This window comes from Haemaphysalis longicornis, unplaced genomic scaffold, assembly GCF_048455015.1.
Source record: "Haemaphysalis longicornis isolate Haplotype H1 unplaced genomic scaffold, Haemaphysalis longicornis Haplotype H1 scaffold_1, whole genome shotgun sequence".
Classification (NCBI taxonomy): Eukaryota; Metazoa; Arthropoda; class Arachnida; order Ixodida; family Ixodidae; genus Haemaphysalis; species Haemaphysalis longicornis.
Window position 1 is genome coordinate 367,752,066 of NW_027526203.1, and position 17,055 is coordinate 367,769,120.

Sequence of the window (17,055 nt, forward strand, 5' to 3'; positions counted from 1 at the left end):
CATGAGTAACCTCCCTACCTTTCTTCTACTCTTTCTTCCTTTCAACTCGCACACTAGTTCATATTAGATTCGCTGTTAGCATTACAAACTTCCCTAATGGCCTGATGGGATTACTGGTGGTGAAATAAAATTTGTTTGATGAGAATTGCTCGTGGATATGAGCCCTTTGCCTTTTCTGCGTTTATTTTTGCTTGTTCTCGCAGCCAAAGAGTAATGTACTATATATGCTGTACGTATGAAAAGTAATGTATGATGTATGTGTACAGGACTTTACTGGATTCAGCTTCCACAAATAACTTCTCATGTCTCAAACCAAACCTGTGGAAAAATGAGATGGCATGGCTGTGAATGTCAAATTTGTCTTTGTTTCGTTGCCGGAATTGCAACGCAGAATATTTTCTGTGGTGTGAAGTGCATGATACACAGGGGCAGATGGCGTTACGACGCCCCCTTTATTTTTGATGAAAATAAGAATGCTGGTGACCTCAACCAGAATGAGCATTAGCCAAAACTTTTATGATCAGCTACAGCATTACTGGCACCCAGCTCTGGTAATGCAACTTCCCCATCATTGTTGGTGTGAGCACGCTGCAATTGAAGCGTGGAAATTCGACAAGGTCTGGCGTAACACCTGTGTAGCCACCAGTTTCACGTTGGAATAATAAGAAGGCTGTGCTACGCATACCAAACTGCCAGGCGGACGGTTTATTATTCCTTCCTTCTATCTGATGTATACAGCTGAAGAACACTTCCAGATGTTCCTGGCTGAACCGATACGTGCAGGTGTAACTGTCGCAAATAAAAAAAATCAATTTTTTTCGGCTATCTCAATGACTGCTATATGCAATGCATATTAAGTCTCTGAATATTCTACACTAGTGAACAATGATAGTCCCATGCTAAGCAATTTGATTCACCTGCAATAGTTATATAGTTGGCAGCTGTTTCAACATTAATCACTATGATTTAACTAATAAAGTGCAATAACTAATTCATAGGTACCCTCAAATTAATTTACTTGTGAAGACAGACATACATCCTTGTTCGGCTTCGCCTTGCACAAAATACACGAATGGGCCATCGCGACCCGAGAACGCGTGTATGTACGTTAGCACAAGAGGCTTCCACGGAGGTTTCTATAGACAGTGTAAAATTTCCCGTCATAACCGCAGGCATTTTCGGTAAAGCCACCAACATTCGGGGGGGGGGGGGGGGTCTTGTTAACCGGGTGCGAACCGAAGCAGCCGTTTCCCTTCATTAGTCAAGGCACGCAGGGGAGAACAGAATATTTTTTCTTAACCCCACGAGGCTGGTACCTAGACATCAGTACCAAGTCTCAAATGAATGAAGTTTACTTCTCCTCCTCCTCCTCTTCCTCCTCCTCCTCTGTGCAGGTATATACATGAGTCACATAGGAGTGGAAGTACAAATAGACCTAAAAAATGTAACTGCTGATCCATCGACCATTGGAAATGTGTCATCAAGAGGAGTGCATATCGGTGCACTATATCTTATGTTCGAAAGGTTTGGATTGCGTGATTGAGAGATCTAAAGAGCAGGCATCAATCGAAATCTCGCACCTTTCGTCTTCGCCTTGTCCTCCTATAGAAGACCAGGGTATTGTGCAAATAAAATGCTTATTATTATTACTATTACTTGGCGCTTGATTCATCTCTCACTCAAACAAAACAGCTTTCAGTGAGAGTGCGACAGCAGATGTAAACAATAACCTAGTTATAAGCCAGACATCGTAAAATGTTCCGGACGTTTTCTTTTTAATATTTTACAAATCATATACACTCAAAGGGAGCCGTTCTGCCCAGCAATGTCTCACGTAACATGACATAACATGCTGATGGCGAGTTCAAATCGGCAGCAGCCACTCCTGGGCACGTAGTGAATGGTATCTTGAAGATAGGCGGCGGCGGCGTCGGCGGCAGCTTTATTCGTATCGTCGACAGTGTGCGGGCTGCAGCACGGACGCACGGGGGTAGATATGACAGTTTCCGCAAGCGTCGAAGTGACAGTAGACGACCCCAACGCAACTAAGGTGTGCTATATATAGAGTGAAGCTTTGACAATTACTCCCACATGACTGACGCTCCTCACAAAATACCGGAACTGAATTTGGCGCCTCAGCCCCGGGCCCATTCCTTTTTGTGTGATATTTCATTCATTTTTGTTTATGAAACAAGAATGCGTTGAAACAACTTATGAAAGGCATACAATACGTAGTAAAGATACTTAGTTATTGAAATAAAAGTTGCCTGTGTTTAGTTTAGGGCCTCGAATTGGTGCCTGATTCGAGAAAAATTGTTAGCCGTGTCTTCAACTACTGATCTGGTAACAGCGTGGCATCATGACGGCGCTCGTGTTCAGACGGTTCAGACAGCTTTGAGGGACAGCTTTGCCCGCCTGGTATACACTCGAGTATCGAATTGATGCAAGGTACTTTTACTATTAACCACAGTAATTTTAACAGCCAACATCTTGGAACAGTTGGGAATGGACTCTCGCGTCGGCGAGTGCAGGCATCGCTACGGCAGGGCCGCCACTAGGGGGCTGCTTAGTTTCGCTGCCACAGATACCTGCAGGACTCCTGTGGAGGAGGACTTCCTCTGACGAGCAGAGGCGCCGCTGCGCAGTGATGTATGTCCTACACCTCACCGGCCCAGTGCATCGCCACTGAGTGGGTGCGCGCAGCCACGATTCCCTCCATGACGCGCCGCGAGGAAAGCACAACGAAGTTCCCATGCGAGGCTTGAACCCCTCGGCGCTACGCACAGCGATTCACGTCGGCAATACAGAGTGCCTTTCTTTATGGGCGGAAAACCTGAGGGAACATCAAGTGCACGCTGCCGTCCTACTGGCCTCGGCGAGGCGCTGCGACTATTCATCTAAAAATTTAATAGTTAGGAATGCATTCATGTACGAGGTTGTTTCTATTAACGTAACATGGTGTTTATGCTCAAGGTAATCCTCAATGCAGATTTATAATGCTGCCTGGTTCCTTCGTTTGGAGATCCCCGCTACCCAGCACAGAGCCAACGCCGCCTGTATAAAAATTGACCACATCTTTCCGCGGGGGGAAACCATGGGGTGATGCGACGCATCTGGGCGGTGCTTGTTACGGTTGCGCCGACCATCGCGGTAGCAGACCTGTTAGCCTCCATTCAAATCATCGGTGGTCATCGGATGTCATCGGAGCGGCGGCGGTGGAGCGACTGAGCGGAGCGGCGCAGTTATCGCGTTTATATGTACCGCGCGTTAACGGTGAGGGGAATGAGAGAGAGTAGCGCATGCGCATGTGTTACCCGAGCGCTAACGCGCGCTGACGCACAGCTGCCATGGCGCGGGGAGCGAGCGCTAACGCAAGATGGCGCTGCGGTGAGAGCGGCGTTACTGCGCAGCTGGTGCGGTGAGGATAATAGGGGAGAGGCGTGCGGATGGACGCCGGATGCATGCATGGAGAGACAAGGCGAGTTAAAGAGATGCGTCGCATCTAAAATTGCCTAACGCGTCGCGCGCTTTTTAATGGGAAGGGTAGGGACGCTTAGTTCAGGCACTCACCCGCTAAACTCTACACCCGCTATGTGGCGCGCGGCGGCGGACATCTCGCCTTGCGTCACTGCTCACGAGTCGCGAACGCTGCACCCACTTCTGTGGGTCTGTCAGCTTGCCTGTTGGGTTTCGCCGTTTCGCTCACATCTTAGCCGCGACGAGGCGATAGTTCTGGGGCGCACTGGGGATCTCGTTGAACGTGTCGCTCGCTTCATACTTACTGCATTTATCCAAAGATAACTCACAGAGGCGGAAATGATATAGTGTAAGAACATATTAATTGTCGGGTAGATAAATAGCGAACAGAAAAAACGATATTTTCGGATGGTGCAGCCATTATTTTACTGATGTTTTTCTCTCTGGAGGATTTAGGAAAGAGAAAATTGCGTTCACATTTTTTGTTCAGGCGCTCCCTTCTAACATTACTCTCCAAAAATATCACGTGTTTGTAAATTTCAGAAGATTATAGAAAACCAAAGGATAAGTAGCTGAGGGTCCCGCCACGCTGTCCGGACGCTACAGTACAGTCCTCAATTTTAAAAGTGCGTACCGTTGCTGAGTGCAAACAGCGGGGACAAAACAAGACGGGAATGCGGAAGGGATAGAGGGGGGATGCCCCACTCAGAAAATGTCGGGGCCCGTGATGGAAGTAGATAAGCGCGCAAATCCGGCACCAGCCTGCGGCAGTACAAGTGGTTTCGCTCATCAGCGTCAGACAGGCATGGTGAACAAGAAGAAGGCGCAGGAGCGCCGCCTGGGGAACGCTAAACAAACTTTCAACTATTTTGCATAGTTTCCGAGAAGCGGCGCTGGCCGGCGGACATGAAAGCACGCAGGAAGGCTATGGAGCGGGGAAGGGTAGGAGAGAGCAGCAGGAGAGCGGCTGTTTGTCCATTTTTCGCTCACGCGTTAGGCAAGGATTATACAGGTGGCGTTGGCAGAGCCCTGCAACGACATGCGTAGCCCCGCCTAAGCTACGGTTATTTCGGCGAATGGTCTTCGCAAATCAGATGGGCACAACAGTCAAAACATCACCGTACTATGTGCCCGTATACATTAGAAGCACAAAGATCAGCCCAAGCATGAAACTGTTTCTTGCTTCTCCGCATTTTAAAAATGCGTATCGCCGCTTAGTGGCAGGGATACCTAGATAAACGCGAGATCCAGCTACATGTAAAGTATTAATACTCACTCCCAGACGTGCACGTGGCTACAAATGTTAGTGGGCTTGAGGACAGCGAACCTAAGTTCCTTGGAGTACACGGGCGCTGCACCAGTCGATGAGAGCACCAAAACTCGGGATCTTGGCGTGCCCGCATTTCCACGGGTCGCAGGAAGGGCTACTTCTTTGTTCTAAATCTATCTCGCAATGCTTTAGCCTGGGAGGAAGAACGCCAGGGTAGCCTCCAGAGGCTCCATTTCACTGCGGCTAATACAAACTGACGCATTGCAAGGAAACGCGCTATATTCTGTCGTGGCCACATGTAGAAGTTGAGGGCCTAGCAAGGAAGTGCTGCAGACCTGCCGAGCTTTTTGCCGAAAAGTTGGCAGCACTTGGAGGCCACTACCTTGTTCAAAGTTTCATTTTTGTTATATATATATATATATATATATATATATATATATATATATATATATATATATATATAGTATAAGTAAAGAGTCGGAAAATCATGTAACTTTACTCTGATGAAGGCAAGTCCTGTTGCCGCGCTACGTAAGTAAACCTTGTTTGTTATTGTTCTTGCTGTGTATCCGACTCTTTACTGATACTATTTCTGCGCGCTTTGTGAGTTTATCTTTCTCTAGATTTATATATATATATATATATATATATATATACATATCAAGGTTGCAGTCGTCATTGCCAGTGCTATTCGGCTTTTTTCGAAATATATAATAGGGCCGAATGACGTGTGCTTGTCACGTTTCTTTGATTCATTGATAAATAGGCGAAAATATAAGTCGAGAAAAAATCCGCCGTTTTCCGGGAGCGGGACTCGAACCCACATCTCCGCATAACCGGTGCGGTGCGTTAACCAATTACGCTATCCCCACAGCGGCTTCCCTCTCGACTTTAAAGCGGGGGTTTATATTTACAAGAGCTCTGAGGCCGGTCAACTAGCGCCGCCCCTCGACTACCGCGGGAGACGTAGAACGTCTTCTTTCCCAGCGGCCGCCACGTAGAACGTGGTCGGAGGTCGGGGTTAGCAATTGGCATATCCGAACTGCTGGAGCCAGTGCCTCGTAATGCATGTAGCAGAACAGAGAGATACGGGACGAGGGACTCGGTAAAGATACATATCAAGGTTGCAGTCGTCATTGCCAGTGCTATTCGGCTTTTTTCGAAATATATAATAGGGCCGAATGACGTGTGCTTGTCACGTTTCTTTGATTCATTGATAAATAGGCGAAAATATAAGTCGAGAAAAAATCCGCCGTTTTCCGGGAGCGGGACTCGAACCCACATCTCCGCATAACCGGTGCGGTGCGTTAACCAATTACGCTATCCCCACAGCGGCTTCCCTCTCGACTTTAAAGCGGGGGTTTATATTTACAAGAGCTCTGAGGCCGGTCAACTAGCGCCGCCCCTCGACTACCGCGGGAGACGTAGAACGTCTTCTTTCCCAGCGGCCGCCACGTAGAACGTGGTCGGAGGTCGGGGTTAGCAATTGGCATATCCGAACTGCTGGAGCCAGTGCCTCGTAATGCATGTAGCAGAACAGAGAGATACGGGACGAGGGACTCGGTAAAGATACATATCAAGGTTGCAGTCGTCATTGCCAGTGCTATTCGGCTTTTTTCGAAATATATAATAGGGCCGAATGACGTGTGCTTGTCACGTTTCTTTGATTCATTGATAAATAGGCGAAAATATAAGTCGAGAAAAAATCCGCCGTTTTCCGGGAGCGGGACTCGAACCCACATCTCCGCATAACCGGTGCGGTGCGTTAACCAATTACGCTATCCCCACAGCGGCTTCCCTCTCGACTTTAAAGCGGGGGTTTATATTTACAAGAGCTCTGAGGCCGGTCAACTAGCGCCGCCCCTCGACTACCGCGGGAGACGTAGAACGTCTTCTTTCCCAGCGGCCGCCACGTAGAACGTGGTCGGAGGTCGGGGTTAGCAATTGGCATATCCGAACTGCTGGAGCCAGTGCCTCGTAATGCATGTAGCAGAACAGAGAGATACGGGACGAGGGACTCGGTAAAGATACATATCAAGGTTGCAGTCGTCATTGCCAGTGCTATTCGGCTTTTTTCGAAATATATAATAGGGCCGAATGACGTGTGCTTGTCACGTTTCTTTGATTCATTGATAAATAGGCGAAAATATAAGTCGAGAAAAAATCCGCCGTTTTCCGGGAGCGGGACTCGAACCCACATCTCCGCATAACCGGTGCGGTGCGTTAACCAATTACGCTATCCCCACAGCGGCTTCCCTCTCGACTTTAAAGCGGGGGTTTATATTTACAAGAGCTCTGAGGCCGGTCAACTAGCGCCGCCCCTCGACTACCGCGGGAGACGTAGAACGTCTTCTTTCCCAGCGGCCGCCACGTAGAACGTGGTCGGAGGTCGGGGTTAGCAATTGGCATATCCGAACTGCTGGAGCCAGTGCCTCGTAATGCATGTAGCAGAACAGAGAGATACGGGACGAGGGACTCGGTAAAGATACATATCAAGGTTGCAGTCGTCATTGCCAGTGCTATTCGGCTTTTTTCGAAATATATAATAGGGCCGAATGACGTGTGCTTGTCACGTTTCTTTGATTCATTGATAAATAGGCGAAAATATAAGTCGAGAAAAAATCCGCCGTTTTCCGGGAGCGGGACTCGAACCCACATCTCCGCATAACCGGTGCGGTGCGTTAACCAATTACGCTATCCCCACAGCGGCTTCCCTCTCGACTTTAAAGCGGGGGTTTATATTTACAAGAGCTCTGAGGCCGGTCAACTAGCGCCGCCCCTCGACTACCGCGGGAGACGTAGAACGTCTTCTTTCCCAGCGGCCGCCACGTAGAACGTGGTCGGAGGTCGGGGTTAGCAATTGGCATATCCGAACTGCTGGAGCCAGTGCCTCGTAATGCATGTAGCAGAACAGAGAGATACGGGACGAGGGACTCGGTAAAGATACATATCAAGGTTGCAGTCGTCATTGCCAGTGCTATTCGGCTTTTTTCGAAATATATAATAGGGCCGAATGACGTGTGCTTGTCACGTTTCTTTGATTCATTGATAAATAGGCGAAAATATAAGTCGAGAAAAAATCCGCCGTTTTCCGGGAGCGGGACTCGAACCCACATCTCCGCATAACCGGTGCGGTGCGTTAACCAATTACGCTATCCCCACAGCGGCTTCCCTCTCGACTTTAAAGCGGGGGTTTATATTTACAAGAGCTCTGAGGCCGGTCAACTAGCGCCGCCCCTCGACTACCGCGGGAGACGTAGAACGTCTTCTTTCCCAGCGGCCGCCACGTAGAACGTGGTCGGAGGTCGGGGTTAGCAATTGGCATATCCGAACTGCTGGAGCCAGTGCCTCGTAATGCATGTAGCAGAACAGAGAGATACGGGACGAGGGACTCGGTAAAGATACATATCAAGGTTGCAGTCGTCATTGCCAGTGCTATTCGGCTTTTTTCGAAATATATAATAGGGCCGAATGACGTGTGCTTGTCACGTTTCTTTGATTCATTGATAAATAGGCGAAAATATAAGTCGAGAAAAAATCCGCCGTTTTCCGGGAGCGGGACTCGAACCCACATCTCCGCATAACCGGTGCGGTGCGTTAACCAATTACGCTATCCCCACAGCGGCTTCCCTCTCGACTTTAAAGCGGGGGTTTATATTTACAAGAGCTCTGAGGCCGGTCAACTAGCGCCGCCCCTCGACTACCGCGGGAGACGTAGAACGTCTTCTTTCCCAGCGGCCGCCACGTAGAACGTGGTCGGAGGTCGGGGTTAGCAATTGGCATATCCGAACTGCTGGAGCCAGTGCCTCGTAATGCATGTAGCAGAACAGAGAGATACGGGACGAGGGACTCGGTAAAGATACATATCAAGGTTGCAGTCGTCATTGCCAGTGCTATTCGGCTTTTTTCGAAATATATAATAGGGCCGAATGACGTGTGCTTGTCACGTTTCTTTGATTCATTGATAAATAGGCGAAAATATAAGTCGAGAAAAAATCCGCCGTTTTCCGGGAGCGGGACTCGAACCCACATCTCCGCATAACCGGTGCGGTGCGTTAACCAATTACGCTATCCCCACAGCGGCTTCCCTCTCGACTTTAAAGCGGGGGTTTATATTTACAAGAGCTCTGAGGCCGGTCAACTAGCGCCGCCCCTCGACTACCGCGGGAGACGTAGAACGTCTTCTTTCCCAGCGGCCGCCACGTAGAACGTGGTCGGAGGTCGGGGTTAGCAATTGGCATATCCGAACTGCTGGAGCCAGTGCCTCGTAATGCATGTAGCAGAACAGAGAGATACGGGACGAGGGACTCGGTAAAGATACATATCAAGGTTGCAGTCGTCATTGCCAGTGCTATTCGGCTTTTTTCGAAATATATAATAGGGCCGAATGACGTGTGCTTGTCACGTTTCTTTGATTCATTGATAAATAGGCGAAAATATAAGTCGAGAAAAAATCCGCCGTTTTCCGGGAGCGGGACTCGAACCCACATCTCCGCATAACCGGTGCGGTGCGTTAACCAATTACGCTATCCCCACAGCGGCTTCCCTCTCGACTTTAAAGCGGGGGTTTATATTTACAAGAGCTCTGAGGCCGGTCAACTAGCGCCGCCCCTCGACTACCGCGGGAGACGTAGAACGTCTTCTTTCCCAGCGGCCGCCACGTAGAACGTGGTCGGAGGTCGGGGTTAGCAATTGGCATATCCGAACTGCTGGAGCCAGTGCCTCGTAATGCATGTAGCAGAACAGAGAGATACGGGACGAGGGACTCGGTAAAGATACATATCAAGGTTGCAGTCGTCATTGCCAGTGCTATTCGGCTTTTTTCGAAATATATAATAGGGCCGAATGACGTGTGCTTGTCACGTTTCTTTGATTCATTGATAAATAGGCGAAAATATAAGTCGAGAAAAAATCCGCCGTTTTCCGGGAGCGGGACTCGAACCCACATCTCCGCATAACCGGTGCGGTGCGTTAACCAATTACGCTATCCCCACAGCGGCTTCCCTCTCGACTTTAAAGCGGGGGTTTATATTTACAAGAGCTCTGAGGCCGGTCAACTAGCGCCGCCCCTCGACTACCGCGGGAGACGTAGAACGTCTTCTTTCCCAGCGGCCGCCACGTAGAACGTGGTCGGAGGTCGGGGTTAGCAATTGGCATATCCGAACTGCTGGAGCCAGTGCCTCGTAATGCATGTAGCAGAACAGAGAGATACGGGACGAGGGACTCGGTAAAGATACATATCAAGGTTGCAGTCGTCATTGCCAGTGCTATTCGGCTTTTTTCGAAATATATAATAGGGCCGAATGACGTGTGCTTGTCACGTTTCTTTGATTCATTGATAAATAGGCGAAAATATAAGTCGAGAAAAAATCCGCCGTTTTCCGGGAGCGGGACTCGAACCCACATCTCCGCATAACCGGTGCGGTGCGTTAACCAATTACGCTATCCCCACAGCGGCTTCCCTCTCGACTTTAAAGCGGGGGTTTATATTTACAAGAGCTCTGAGGCCGGTCAACTAGCGCCGCCCCTCGACTACCGCGGGAGACGTAGAACGTCTTCTTTCCCAGCGGCCGCCACGTAGAACGTGGTCGGAGGTCGGGGTTAGCAATTGGCATATCCGAACTGCTGGAGCCAGTGCCTCGTAATGCATGTAGCAGAACAGAGAGATACGGGACGAGGGACTCGGTAAAGATACATATCAAGGTTGCAGTCGTCATTGCCAGTGCTATTCGGCTTTTTTCGAAATATATAATAGGGCCGAATGACGTGTGCTTGTCACGTTTCTTTGATTCATTGATAAATAGGCGAAAATATAAGTCGAGAAAAAATCCGCCGTTTTCCGGGAGCGGGACTCGAACCCACATCTCCGCATAACCGGTGCGGTGCGTTAACCAATTACGCTATCCCCACAGCGGCTTCCCTCTCGACTTTAAAGCGGGGGTTTATATTTACAAGAGCTCTGAGGCCGGTCAACTAGCGCCGCCCCTCGACTACCGCGGGAGACGTAGAACGTCTTCTTTCCCAGCGGCCGCCACGTAGAACGTGGTCGGAGGTCGGGGTTAGCAATTGGCATATCCGAACTGCTGGAGCCAGTGCCTCGTAATGCATGTAGCAGAACAGAGAGATACGGGACGAGGGACTCGGTAAAGATACATATCAAGGTTGCAGTCGTCATTGCCAGTGCTATTCGGCTTTTTTCGAAATATATAATAGGGCCGAATGACGTGTGCTTGTCACGTTTCTTTGATTCATTGATAAATAGGCGAAAATATAAGTCGAGAAAAAATCCGCCGTTTTCCGGGAGCGGGACTCGAACCCACATCTCCGCATAACCGGTGCGGTGCGTTAACCAATTACGCTATCCCCACAGCGGCTTCCCTCTCGACTTTAAAGCGGGGGTTTATATTTACAAGAGCTCTGAGGCCGGTCAACTAGCGCCGCCCCTCGACTACCGCGGGAGACGTAGAACGTCTTCTTTCCCAGCGGCCGCCACGTAGAACGTGGTCGGAGGTCGGGGTTAGCAATTGGCATATCCGAACTGCTGGAGCCAGTGCCTCGTAATGCATGTAGCAGAACAGAGAGATACGGGACGAGGGACTCGGTAAAGATACATATCAAGGTTGCAGTCGTCATTGCCAGTGCTATTCGGCTTTTTTCGAAATATATAATAGGGCCGAATGACGTGTGCTTGTCACGTTTCTTTGATTCATTGATAAATAGGCGAAAATATAAGTCGAGAAAAAATCCGCCGTTTTCCGGGAGCGGGACTCGAACCCACATCTCCGCATAACCGGTGCGGTGCGTTAACCAATTACGCTATCCCCACAGCGGCTTCCCTCTCGACTTTAAAGCGGGGGTTTATATTTACAAGAGCTCTGAGGCCGGTCAACTAGCGCCGCCCCTCGACTACCGCGGGAGACGTAGAACGTCTTCTTTCCCAGCGGCCGCCACGTAGAACGTGGTCGGAGGTCGGGGTTAGCAATTGGCATATCCGAACTGCTGGAGCCAGTGCCTCGTAATGCATGTAGCAGAACAGAGAGATACGGGACGAGGGACTCGGTAAAGATACATATCAAGGTTGCAGTCGTCATTGCCAGTGCTATTCGGCTTTTTTCGAAATATATAATAGGGCCGAATGACGTGTGCTTGTCACGTTTCTTTGATTCATTGATAAATAGGCGAAAATATAAGTCGAGAAAAAATCCGCCGTTTTCCGGGAGCGGGACTCGAACCCACATCTCCGCATAACCGGTGCGGTGCGTTAACCAATTACGCTATCCCCACAGCGGCTTCCCTCTCGACTTTAAAGCGGGGGTTTATATTTACAAGAGCTCTGAGGCCGGTCAACTAGCGCCGCCCCTCGACTACCGCGGGAGACGTAGAACGTCTTCTTTCCCAGCGGCCGCCACGTAGAACGTGGTCGGAGGTCGGGGTTAGCAATTGGCATATCCGAACTGCTGGAGCCAGTGCCTCGTAATGCATGTAGCAGAACAGAGAGATACGGGACGAGGGACTCGGTAAAGATACATATCAAGGTTGCAGTCGTCATTGCCAGTGCTATTCGGCTTTTTTCGAAATATATAATAGGGCCGAATGACGTGTGCTTGTCACGTTTCTTTGATTCATTGATAAATAGGCGAAAATATAAGTCGAGAAAAAATCCGCCGTTTTCCGGGAGCGGGACTCGAACCCACATCTCCGCATAACCGGTGCGGTGCGTTAACCAATTACGCTATCCCCACAGCGGCTTCCCTCTCGACTTTAAAGCGGGGGTTTATATTTACAAGAGCTCTGAGGCCGGTCAACTAGCGCCGCCCCTCGACTACTGCGGAGATGTGGGTTCGAGTCCCGCTCCCGGAAAACGGCGGATTTTTTCTCGACTTATATTTTCGCCTATTTATCAATGAATCAAAGAAACGTGACAAGCACACGTCATTCGGCCCTATTATATATTTCGAAAAAAGCCGAATAGCACTGGCAATGACGACTGCAACCTTGATATGTATCTTTACCGAGTCCCTCGTCCCGTATCTCTCTGTTCTGCTACATGCATTACGAGGCACTGGCTCCAGCAGTTCGGATATGCCAATTGCTAACCCCGACCTCCGACCACGTTCTACGTGGCGGCCGCTGGGAAAGAAGACGTTCTACGTCTCCCGCGGTAGTCGAGGGGCGGCGCTAGTTGACCGGCCTCAGAGCTCTTGTAAATATAAACCCCCGCTTTAAAGTCGAGAGGGAAGCCGCTGTGGGGATAGCGTAATTGGTTAACGCACCGCACCGGTTATGCGGAGATGTGGGTTCGAGTCCCGCTCCCGGAAAACGGCGGATTTTTTCTCGACTTATATTTTCGCCTATTTATCAATGAATCAAAGAAACGTGACAAGCACACGTCATTCGGCCCTATTATATATTTCGAAAAAAGCCGAATAGCACTGGCAATGACGACTGCAACCTTGATATGTATCTTTACCGAGTCCCTCGTCCCGTATCTCTCTGTTCTGCTACATGCATTACGAGGCACTGGCTCCAGCAGTTCGGATATGCCAATTGCTAACCCCGACCTCCGACCACGTTCTACGTGGCGGCCGCTGGGAAAGAAGACGTTCTACGTCTCCCGCGGTAGTCGAGGGGCGGCGCTAGTTGACCGGCCTCAGAGCTCTTGTAAATATAAACCCCCGCTTTAAAGTCGAGAGGGAAGCCGCTGTGGGGATAGCGTAATTGGTTAACGCACCGCACCGGTTATGCGGAGATGTGGGTTCGAGTCCCGCTCCCGGAAAACGGCGGATTTTTTCTCGACTTATATTTTCGCCTATTTATCAATGAATCAAAGAAACGTGACAAGCACACGTCATTCGGCCCTATTATATATTTCGAAAAAAGCCGAATAGCACTGGCAATGACGACTGCAACCTTGATATGTATCTTTACCGAGTCCCTCGTCCCGTATCTCTCTGTTCTGCTACATGCATTACGAGGCACTGGCTCCAGCAGTTCGGATATGCCAATTGCTAACCCCGACCTCCGACCACGTTCTACGTGGCGGCCGCTGGGAAAGAAGACGTTCTACGTCTCCCGCGGTAGTCGAGGGGCGGCGCTAGTTGACCGGCCTCAGAGCTCTTGTAAATATAAACCCCCGCTTTAAAGTCGAGAGGGAAGCCGCTGTGGGGATAGCGTAATTGGTTAACGCACCGCACCGGTTATGCGGAGATGTGGGTTCGAGTCCCGCTCCCGGAAAACGGCGGATTTTTTCTCGACTTATATTTTCGCCTATTTATCAATGAATCAAAGAAACGTGACAAGCACACGTCATTCGGCCCTATTATATATTTCGAAAAAAGCCGAATAGCACTGGCAATGACGACTGCAACCTTGATATGTATCTTTACCGAGTCCCTCGTCCCGTATCTCTCTGTTCTGCTACATGCATTACGAGGCACTGGCTCCAGCAGTTCGGATATGCCAATTGCTAACCCCGACCTCCGACCACGTTCTACGTGGCGGCCGCTGGGAAAGAAGACGTTCTACGTCTCCCGCGGTAGTCGAGGGGCGGCGCTAGTTGACCGGCCTCAGAGCTCTTGTAAATATAAACCCCCGCTTTAAAGTCGAGAGGGAAGCCGCTGTGGGGATAGCGTAATTGGTTAACGCACCGCACCGGTTATGCGGAGATGTGGGTTCGAGTCCCGCTCCCGGAAAACGGCGGATTTTTTCTCGACTTATATTTTCGCCTATTTATCAATGAATCAAAGAAACGTGACAAGCACACGTCATTCGGCCCTATTATATATTTCGAAAAAAGCCGAATAGCACTGGCAATGACGACTGCAACCTTGATATGTATCTTTACCGAGTCCCTCGTCCCGTATCTCTCTGTTCTGCTACATGCATTACGAGGCACTGGCTCCAGCAGTTCGGATATGCCAATTGCTAACCCCGACCTCCGACCACGTTCTACGTGGCGGCCGCTGGGAAAGAAGACGTTCTACGTCTCCCGCGGTAGTCGAGGGGCGGCGCTAGTTGACCGGCCTCAGAGCTCTTGTAAATATAAACCCCCGCTTTAAAGTCGAGAGGGAAGCCGCTGTGGGGATAGCGTAATTGGTTAACGCACCGCACCGGTTATGCGGAGATGTGGGTTCGAGTCCCGCTCCCGGAAAACGGCGGATTTTTTCTCGACTTATATTTTCGCCTATTTATCAATGAATCAAAGAAACGTGACAAGCACACGTCATTCGGCCCTATTATATATTTCGAAAAAAGCCGAATAGCACTGGCAATGACGACTGCAACCTTGATATGTATCTTTACCGAGTCCCTCGTCCCGTATCTCTCTGTTCTGCTACATGCATTACGAGGCACTGGCTCCAGCAGTTCGGATATGCCAATTGCTAACCCCGACCTCCGACCACGTTCTACGTGGCGGCCGCTGGGAAAGAAGACGTTCTACGTCTCCCGCGGTAGTCGAGGGGCGGCGCTAGTTGACCGGCCTCAGAGCTCTTGTAAATATAAACCCCCGCTTTAAAGTCGAGAGGGAAGCCGCTGTGGGGATAGCGTAATTGGTTAACGCACCGCACCGGTTATGCGGAGATGTGGGTTCGAGTCCCGCTCCCGGAAAACGGCGGATTTTTTCTCGACTTATATTTTCGCCTATTTATCAATGAATCAAAGAAACGTGACAAGCACACGTCATTCGGCCCTATTATATATTTCGAAAAAAGCCGAATAGCACTGGCAATGACGACTGCAACCTTGATATGTATCTTTACCGAGTCCCTCGTCCCGTATCTCTCTGTTCTGCTACATGCATTACGAGGCACTGGCTCCAGCAGTTCGGATATGCCAATTGCTAACCCCGACCTCCGACCACGTTCTACGTGGCGGCCGCTGGGAAAGAAGACGTTCTACGTCTCCCGCGGTAGTCGAGGGGCGGCGCTAGTTGACCGGCCTCAGAGCTCTTGTAAATATAAACCCCCGCTTTAAAGTCGAGAGGGAAGCCGCTGTGGGGATAGCGTAATTGGTTAACGCACCGCACCGGTTATGCGGAGATGTGGGTTCGAGTCCCGCTCCCGGAAAACGGCGGATTTTTTCTCGACTTATATTTTCGCCTATTTATCAATGAATCAAAGAAACGTGACAAGCACACGTCATTCGGCCCTATTATATATTTCGAAAAAAGCCGAATAGCACTGGCAATGACGACTGCAACCTTGATATGTATCTTTACCGAGTCCCTCGTCCCGTATCTCTCTGTTCTGCTACATGCATTACGAGGCACTGGCTCCAGCAGTTCGGATATGCCAATTGCTAACCCCGACCTCCGACCACGTTCTACGTGGCGGCCGCTGGGAAAGAAGACGTTCTACGTCTCCCGCGGTAGTCGAGGGGCGGCGCTAGTTGACCGGCCTCAGAGCTCTTGTAAATATAAACCCCCGCTTTAAAGTCGAGAGGGAAGCCGCTGTGGGGATAGCGTAATTGGTTAACGCACCGCACCGGTTATGCGGAGATGTGGGTTCGAGTCCCGCTCCCGGAAAACGGCGGATTTTTTCTCGACTTATATTTTCGCCTATTTATCAATGAATCAAAGAAACGTGACAAGCACACGTCATTCGGCCCTATTATATATTTCGAAAAAAGCCGAATAGCACTGGCAATGACGACTGCAACCTTGATATGTATCTTTACCGAGTCCCTCGTCCCGTATCTCTCTGTTCTGCTACATGCATTACGAGGCACTGGCTCCAGCAGTTCGGATATGCCAATTGCTAACCCCGACCTCCGACCACGTTCTACGTGGCGGCCGCTGGGAAAGAAGACGTTCTACGTCTCCCGCGGTAGTCGAGGGGCGGCGCTAGTTGACCGGCCTCAGAGCTCTTGTAAATATAAACCCCCGCTTTAAAGTCGAGAGGGAAGCCGCTGTGGGGATAGCGTAATTGGTTAACGCACCGCACCGGTTATGCGGAGATGTGGGTTCGAGTCCCGCTCCCGGAAAACGGCGGATTTTTTCTCGACTTATATTTTCGCCTATTTATCAATGAATCAAAGAAACGTGACAAGCACACGTCATTCGGCCCTATTATATATTTCGAAAAAAGCCGAATAGCACTGGCAATGACGACTGCAACCTTGATATGTATCTTTACCGAGTCCCTCGTCCCGTATCTCTCTGTTCTGCTACATGCATTACGAGGCACTGGCTCCAGCAGTTCGGATATGCCAATTGCTAACCCCGACCTCCGACCACGTTCTACGTGGCGGCCGCTGGGAAAGAAGACGTTCTACGTCTCCCGCGGTAGTCGAGGGGCGGCGCTAGTTGA